At 46.3% G+C, this 9,219-nt stretch overlaps 1 long non-coding RNA gene across 1 annotated transcript; it reads right to left on the minus strand.

Moving 5' to 3' along the window:
- Positions 1-969: 969 nt before the first annotated feature.
- On the minus strand, positions 970-8,663 carry LOC105532683. Its single transcript, XR_001005031.1, has 3 exons — positions 7,514-8,663; positions 6,991-7,113; positions 970-1,537 (listed from the first exon to the last, which is right to left on the minus strand). It is a non-coding gene; the product is annotated as an uncharacterized LOC105532683 (long non-coding RNA).
- Between the last annotated feature and the right edge of the window lie 556 nt (positions 8,664-9,219).

Below are 9,219 nucleotides of genomic sequence, written 5' to 3' on the forward strand. Positions count from 1 at the left end.
TATAATTAAGGAAATGTTTAAAGCAAAATTTATAGCATTAAAAATTATATAAGAAAAAAAGAAAGGTCTCAAATGATAGCTAGAAAAAGAAAGGCAAACTAAAGCTAAAGGAAGCAGAAAAAGGAAATAATAGCCAAAAGAGCAGAAATCAAGGAATAGAAAACAAAATATAAAGATAATGATGAAACCAAAAACTAGTTTTTTGAGATGGTCAGTAACACTGATAAATCTCTAACCAAATTAAGAAAAAAGAGAACACACGAGGCCGGGCGCGGTGGCTCAGGCCTGTAATCCCAGCACTTTGGGAGGCTGAGGCAGGCGGATCACAAGGTCAAGAGATCGAGACCATCCTGGCCAACATAGTGAAACCCTGTCTCTACTAAAAATGCAAAAATTAGCCAGGCGTGGTGGCGGGCACCTGTAATCCCAGCTACTGAGGAGGCTGAGGCAGGAGAATCACTTGAACCCAGGAGGCAGAGGTTGCAGTGAGCAGAGATTGTACCATTGCACCCCAGCCTGGGTGACAGAGCGAGACTCCATCTAAAAAAAAAAACAAAAAACAAACAAACAAACAAAACACAAATTACCAATGTCAGAAATGAAAGAGGGGACTTCACTACAGATCCTACAGATAAAAAAGGATTTTTTTTTTTTTTTTTGAGATGGAGTCTCAGTCTGTTGCCCAGGCTGGAGAGAAGTGGTGCAATCTCAGCTCCCACCACCTCCCGGATTTAAGCAATTCTCCTATCTCAGCCTCCTAAGTAGCTGGGATTACAGGCGTGTGCCACCACACCTGGCTAACTTTTGTATTTTTAGTAGAGACAGGGTTTCCCATGTTGGCCAGGCTGGTCTGGAACTCCTGATTTCAGGTGATCCACCTGCCTCGGCCTCCCAAAGTGCTGGGATTGCAGGCATGAGCCACTGCACCCGGCCAAAAGGGATTCTTTTACTTTTTTTTTTTTTTTTTTGGCTTTATTGAGGTATGTTTTATATGCAGTAAAAGTCACAACTTCTAAGGAAATATTGGGATAACTTTATGCCAACAAATCTAAGAACTTAACTAAAATGGGAAAATTCCTTGAAGAACACAGGACACTAAAGCTCATTCAAGAAAAAAATTAAATAACCTTAATAGCCCTATATCTGTTAAATAAATGGAATTTATAGCTAAAGTCATTCCCAAAGAAGACATCAACCCCAGATGGCTTTGCAAGTGAATTCTACACAACACTTAAGGAAGAAATAACATCAATTCTATACAGTTCTTTTACAGAAAAGAGAAAACTAGGGAATACTTCTCAGCTCACTTTATGAAGTCAACATTACTCTGACACTAAACAAAGACAAAAACATTACAAGAAAACTACAAATAATATCCTCATTTACATAAACACAAAAATCCTCAACAAAAGAACAGCAAGTCATATCCATCATATATTAAAAGAATAATACATGTGATCAAGTGGGCTTCACCTCTGGAGTACAAGCTTGGTTGGACATTTGAAACTGAATCAGTGTAATTCATCATATTAACAGGCTGAAAAAGAAAAACCGTATGATAATCTCAAAAGATGAGGAAGAAAGCATTTGACAAGATTCATCAACTATTCATGATAAAAACACTCAACAAAATAGAAATAGATTTCAACCTGATAAAAAGCATCTACCAAAAAAATTACAGCTTACATTATCCTTAAGGGTGAAAGACTAAATGGTTTCCCACTAAGACAAGAAACAAGGCAAGGCTGTTTACTCTTGTTACTTCTGTTCACTATTGTGCATGAGGACCTAGCCAATACAATAAAGCAAGAAAAAAAAAAAGCATGCAGTTTGGAAAGGAAGCAGTAAAATGGGTTCTATGTACCTGTGGCATGATTGTCTTTGTAGAAAATCTTACCAAATACACAAAAGCAGCTGCTAGAATTAGTGAATTTAACAAGGTCACAGGGTAAGAGGGCAATCTAAAAAGTTAATTGTATTTATATGACTAGTAACAAACAATTTTATATTAATGCTATATATTTATAGAGTAACATTTACTAAAGTAAATTTTACTTTAAAGAAATAAGAATAGACACAAAAATCTAATGAGGGTATCTGGCCAGGTGTAGTGGCTCCTGCCTGTAATCCCAACACTTTGAGAGGCTGAGGTGGGAGGACTGCTTGAGCCCAGGAGTTCCAGACCAGCCTGGGCAAAATAGTGGGACCTTCTCTCTATAAAAAAATAAAATAAAATAAAAAACAGAAGAAAAGAAAGAAAAATAACGAGGGTGTCTTATTTCTTTAACATTTACAAAATGAAAAATATAAAAATATAAAATCCTCATAGGGAAATTTAACAAAATGTGTGCAAAGTCTGTGCACTGACAACTACGAAATATTGATGAGATAAATTAATGAAGACTAAGTAAATGTAGGTTAGAAGATTCAATATTGCTAATATACTAATTATCCCCGCATTAAGATATAGGTTCAATACAATCTCAATCAGACATTTTCGGGTAGAAATTGACAAGTTGAGTCTAAAATCTGTATGGACATGCAAAGGACCTAAAATAGCTAAATTATTTTGAAAAAGAGTCAAAATGTTGGAGGACTCACATTACCTGATTCCAGCATTCACTATGGAGCTACAATAATCCAGATACTGTGGTGTTAGCATAAGAACAGACATGGCTGGGCACGGTGGCTCATGCCTGTAATCCCAGCACTTTGGGAGGCCAAGGCAGGTGAATCATGAGGTCAGGAGTTCAAGACCAACCTAACCAACATGGTGAAACCCCATCTCTACTAAAAATACAAAAATTAGCTGGGTGTGGTGGTACGCGCCTGTAATCCCAGCTACTTGGGAGGCTGAGGCAGGATAATTGCTTGAACCCGGGAGGCAGAGGTTGCAGTGAACCGAGATAGCACCACCGCACTCCAGCCTGAGCAACACAGTGAGACTCCATCTAAAAAAAAAAAAAAAAAAAACAGACATATAAGTCAATGGGTCAGAACTGAGAGCCTAGAGATCAATCCACATTTTCCAGTCAATTGATTTTTAATAAAAGTACCAAGGTAATTTAAAGGTATTGGTGATTATTTTCAAGAAATGGTACTGGAACAACTGGATATCCATGTGCAAAAATAAAAACCTTGACTATTACATCACACCGTTTACAAAAATTAATTCAAAGTGGATCACAGATGTACACTTAGGAGCTAAAACCATAAAACTTCTGAAAGACAAGGAAATATTTGTAATCTTGGTTTAGACAATTACTTCCTAAGTAGTACATAAAAACCATAAAAGAATAAAGTAATAACTGGATGCCATCAAAATGGAAAGTTTTGCTTTTTAAAACATGTTGATAAGAAGATAAGAAGGTAGGTCAAAAGACTGGGAGGAAATACTTGCCAAACATTTATCCAATAAATAACTTACGTTCAGAATGTATAAATAATTCTTACAACTCAATTACAAGAAGACAACCCAATTTTTAAAAAATTGGCAAAGGATTTGAAAAGACTCTTTACTAAAGATATATGAAAGGCTCAGTACTATTAGTTATCAACATAATGCAAATTAAAACACAATGAGATACCACTGCAAACCCACCAGAATGGTCAGCATTATTAAGACTGACAACACCGTGGGCTGGTGAGGGCGTGGGGCATCTGGAGCTTTCACACTTTGGTCTGGGGATGCAAAATGGTACAGCCACTCTGGAAAACAGTTTATCAGTTTCTTGAAAGTGAAATATTAACTTTTGATACAGTCCAGCAATACCACTTCTAAGGATGCACCCAAGAGAAGTGAAAACATGTTCACAGAAGACTTGTCCTTGAATGACAATAGCAGCGTTATTCATAACAATCTCAGCTGGAAAAACACCAACTGTCCATCATTTCATGGATGAGTAAACAAATGTTGGTGGAATTCTGCTCAGCAATAAAAACAAATGATCCATTGATTCACACAGCGACATGGAAAAGTCTCCAAGCATTTTGCCAGCAGAAAGAAGCCAGACAGGAAAGACTCTGCTGCCTGAGTCTATGTATGTGAAATTTCATACTAAAGCTACGGTGACAGAGAGCAGGTCGTGGTTGCCTGTGCCCAGAACAGAGGGAGAGGGTGCTTGCAAAGGAGAACGTGGGGGGAGTTGGGACAGTGCTGGATCATCTCGGTGATGGTGACTCATAACGAGGTGTCCAGTTGTCTAAACTCACTGAGTTGTACACTTAACATGAATGATTGGTATTGCACATAAATTGTATCTCAATATAAAAGGGCACAAAAAGTAATACCTGAAGATAGGTGTTACTCATGAACCGGCAATTTCACTAAGTATACACTCCAAAAATGCATGTCCAAATGAACCGGCAATTTCACTAAGTATACACCCCAAAAATGCATGTCCAAGTACATCAGGGCACACAAATTAGAAGGTTCACAATTTATTAATAATATTCCCAAACTAGAAACGATCCAATGTTCATCAGCAATGAAATGGATAATAAACCATGTCATATTCATGCAGTGAATCAGTAACCAGCGATGAAAAAGCCCCCGTTGCATGCGACATGGATACACTTCGCAGACACAAAGTTGAATGAAAGAAGCCAGAGATATAAGAATTATGTTCTATGATTCCGTTAATATAAAGTTCAAACACCAGGCAAAATCAAACTAGAATGGTTAGGGATGCTTGTCAAGGTAATGAAAGTATAAATAAATGCAAGGAAGTGATTTCAAGTGAACTCAGCAGAAGCTCTGGTGGGAGGGAGGCTGTAGTTGGAAAGGTACAGGTTGTGTACTCAAATCCTGCAATATTCTGTTGAGTGGAAAGTATACAGATGCTCATTTATAAGTCATTAAGCTATTACATATATACTTTATGATTTTTCTGTGGATCGATTACATTTCACAAGACAAGAGCTTTTAAAGTAATATTTAAGGTGCATTATTGTGTCTCTGAGAACTCGCTGGCTGCGGTTTTATGAGAGTAAGTTCTTTGAATAAATCACCAGCTGTGCAGAGTTACACAGAGAGGCACACACTGTGGCTGCGTAAGTGAAAGGTCAGTAGTGATTGTTCTTGGAAATAACACAGTGAAGATTAATAATTTAAAATGTTGAGTACTTACGTAGTTAAAAAGATAAAGGATGAAAGCACTAAAAAGAGGTTGGGTGTGTTGGCTTACACCTGTAATCCCAGCACTTTGGGAGGCTGAGGTGGGGAGATCATTTGAGGTCAGGAGTTCGAGACCAGCCTAGACAACATGATGAAACCCCGTCTCTACTAAAAATACAAAAATTAGCCTGGCGTGGTGGTGGGAGCCTGTAGTCCCAACTACTCAGGAGGCTGACGCAGGAAAATCACTTGAACCCGGGAGGCAGAGGTTGCAGTGAGCTGAGATTGCACCACTGCGCTCCAGTCTGGGTAACAGAGTGAGACTCTGTCTCAAAAAAAAAAAGTACTTAAAAAGTTAAGTGATAAACAAATTAGAAAAAAAAAAAAAATAGAATCAGCCAAACTAATTGAAGTCAATATTCTAGGAGATTGAATTTTAAATGCTAATGAATACGTAATATTAAAATAAGGTTTACAGTTGACAGGAAAAATATTCTTGGATTAACACAATTGCTGTTGTAATCAGAAAAAAACCACACGATTGTTTTAAGACACCATCTCTGGGCTTCAGGTTCCTTGTCTTTAGGACAGGAGGGCGAGGTGGCCCCAGCACAGAGGCAGCTGTGGGGACTATATGCCCCGTGTGAATGCTCCTGGCACATCACGGGCTCTGCGATCTTTAAAATAACTCCTCTTTCCCCAACAACCTGTAGAAGTCATTTCTCATAAGCACGGCGCTTCTTTCTGAGGTGGGTGCCCCTCCCTGAGCCCTGAGCCCCAGAAATCACCTGACTAGACTGCAGCTGCCAGAGGTCCCCTCATGGGGCGGAGTTAAGGGGTGGGCCCCGCAGGTGCTTGGGGGAAGGGATTCTGCCAGAAAGCAACCAAATCAGCTTTGAAAATGTGCCTGCGTCTGCTCCCATTTCCACTTCTGTTTTTAGGTGTCAGAAACCAGCTCAAGTGTAGAGGCCGTCCCTCTGAGTGAAGGGTCATTGACGGGTCCCTGTGAGCTCAACGGACTGTACAAGGAAACTGCATGACCGGGACCACAGACTGCCCTCCCCTCTCTCTGCCAACCCAATGTCATCCACTCAGGAACACTGCTGACCATCTGCAGAGTCTCAGGAAGTGATGGGAAAAGGGCGGGGGAGATGAGCAGGCAAACCTGTGATTGCACTGTGATGGGCAGCAACCCCGCCAGCTCCCCAGTGGCAGGGCTCCTTCTAGACGTACCAGGGCATCCTCCTGCGGGTCCAGGGCCTCCCTTATCCTCAGGGTAAAATCTGAACTTCCCAGCAAGGCTCAAAGACCCTTCTGGGTGGGCATCTGCTGCCCGACGGTGGCACTCTCACTCTGCCCCTCCTACCTGAGGACTTTACTGTGCGCCAGCTCCGGGCTGTCTCCTCCAGGGCCTCTGCTCTTGACATTCCTGCAGCTGGGGCATGCACCCTCCCAGAGCCCCTTCCCCACACCCAATACAGAGATGGGGGCCTGTCTGCGTGTGGGCCCACCTGCCTCACCTGGCCCTGAGCGCCATAGGAGGAGAACCAGCTGACTTTGCCGTCCTGTCACAAGATGGAGCAACCCACCCATTCATTTGTTCATGCGTTCGTTCCACATAGCTGGGGCAAAGCCAGATCCTGATGGGGATGGGAGATGGGGGCAAGCTGGACAGGATCGCAGTGAGCTGAACTCCCAATCTGGCAGGGACACACACCTTTGGACCACAGGGAAATCCTGCCTGTTATGGAGGAGCGTCTGTCCGGGGCAGGGGACCGCAGGGAGGCAGCTCTTGGAGCCTGAGTGTGAGCGGCGCTCCGCCAGTCACTGGCTCCTGCATAGGAAGCCGCTGTGAGGACAGTGGGGCCGCCTACCTTCGTGTGCCGCAAGGACTGAATGAAAAGCTGTGTAGGCTGTGTAGAGCACGCGGAGCGGCACCTGGAGGGCAGTGGGATCCCACAAAACTGAGTTACTCCTCAGTGGGATGAAGCGAGCATCTGGGAAATGCAAAGGCAGACGCCGGTGAGGACGTGGAGAGGCGACACACCCTAGGCTGCAGGAGGTGCCTGTGCAAAGGCCCCGTGGCAGCAGCAAGCTGCCAGTGGGATGGGGGCCTCTAGCAAGGGGCCGGGGAGGCTGGTGGCCAGACTGGGGAGAAATTCTGCAGGACTGACCTGCCTCCTATGGGATCTCTGATGGCAGAAACCCCTCCAAGCTGTTTTTCCCTGCCCTAAGAGGGCACAGCCCCATCCTCCCACCCTCACCCTTTAGGGAGGGAGGAGGATGAGGCCCCATCAGTTCACTTCCTCCTCCAAAGCCTAATCGTCGTGGCTGCAGCAGCCTTGCTGCATTGGGAATGGAGAGGCCGCTCCGCCCTCACCGGAGGTGGCTGCAAACCTCGTTTCCCTGGAAACCGCAATAATCAGTGGAAGTCAGTTCATGGTAAGTCTGCTCGCGCGCGTGGGTGCCACGATTATTATACAAGCTGATTTACACACTGTCCGTTGAAAACCTATGCACCATAAATGCAAATGAAGGGTCACTATTCCTACTGTTCTGGCGAGTCATCGTGCAGGATATACAGGACCGTTCGCGAGGTTCTAAAATCTGCACTCTCTGCTAAAAATACAGTGAAACATGCTCGTCCTCCTCGCAGCTATAGCAGTTGAAGTAAATCCCACGCAGATGTCCAGGAGCGCATGAAGGGCCTTCACATAGATTCACATGGGCAGATGGTTTCCGAGAAAGGTGGGCGAGGGGCCCGCGCTGCCTGCAGCCTGTGGGTGCAGCTTCGTTCAGACAGAGCCTCTGGGGGCTCTGTCCGGGCCCACCGGGCACCATGGGACAAACTGCACCCTTCAGGGGCATGAAGCTCTGCGCTCTGGGTGAGGGCTCCACAGGCTCCACAGGCCAGAACTTGCTAAGGTTGGTGACACAGACGGAGGTGTGTTCTCAGGGCGTCCCTGCACCTCCCCCGGCGCCCGGAGCGCGTTCCCTGCTGCAGCCACTGAATCCGGCGCAAAGTTATTTAACGCTGCAATTAGCCGGCAGGGTGAGTCATCGGCTCCCCAGCCTCCTGCCGCCACAGCAGAAACGAACTGTAAGGGACCAGGGGTGCAGGCCCAGCTGCTCGGCCGAGGGCCTTCCGGAGACGTTCCCATCCCCCCAACCAAGGGGCCGAGGCGAGCTCCTCTCAGGAAAAGGCTGGAGGGCCCAGAGAGGCCGGGGAGGTGACCTTCCCCCACCCCACACACCCAGCCGCCCCACGCCTTCCTCTCACCCACCTCGAATCGTCAGGGTAGGAATGAGGCGGAGGAATTTGCCGCCCTTGTCTCCCTCACTCAGGCCGTGAACCGCCTTCTGATGAATTAATTCACGTGCACCCGCGTCTGGGGAAAATTCCTGTCTGATCCAGACGAGCTTTGCAGACTAAAACCAAACGAGACTCATCCTAGGTTCTAAGACGTCGGCTCCAGCTTAGTTCAAATGGCTGGTCCTAAAAGTCAGCGCCCCTACTCATCCCCCGAACCGCGTGCACACGCGCGCGCACACACATGCACACACTACACACGAAACACACCACACACCACACAGGCACCCACAAGCAACACGCCGCACAGGCGCAGACGTCAGCACTTCCCAGAGACCCTGAACGTCCTCATGCCTTGAACAACCCCCTCCCCCCACAGCACTCGGGCTCACTCCTCCCTTCCCCCCAGCACCCGGTCTCTCCCCCTCCCTCCCCAGGCTCACTCCTCCCTTCCCCCCAGGACCTGGCCCCCTCCCCCTCCCTCTCCGGGCTCCTTTCCCCCCCACCCCAGCACCCGGGCTCTCCTTTCCTCCCTCCTCTCCCAGGCTCCCCCTTTCCCCTTCTCCTTACCCAGGCTCTCCCCAATACCCACTCACCCCTAGCACACGAGCTCCCCTCTCCCCAACTCCCTGCACCCCCATAACTTCCACAGGCTTCCCGGCCGCTGGCAGGCGGGTGGGCGGGAAGTGAGGCCCAGACCCAGCGGATAGAGAGGGGAGAGAGGGGAGCGCAGACGCAGGGGCGCCGAGCGGTGGGGAGCGCTGGGGGTGGGGCCCAGGGGGTCCGGGAGAGC

This window comes from Mandrillus leucophaeus, unplaced genomic scaffold (genome assembly GCF_000951045.1).
Source record: "Mandrillus leucophaeus isolate KB7577 unplaced genomic scaffold, Mleu.le_1.0 Scaffold98, whole genome shotgun sequence".
Classification (NCBI taxonomy): domain Eukaryota; kingdom Metazoa; phylum Chordata; class Mammalia; order Primates; family Cercopithecidae; genus Mandrillus; species Mandrillus leucophaeus.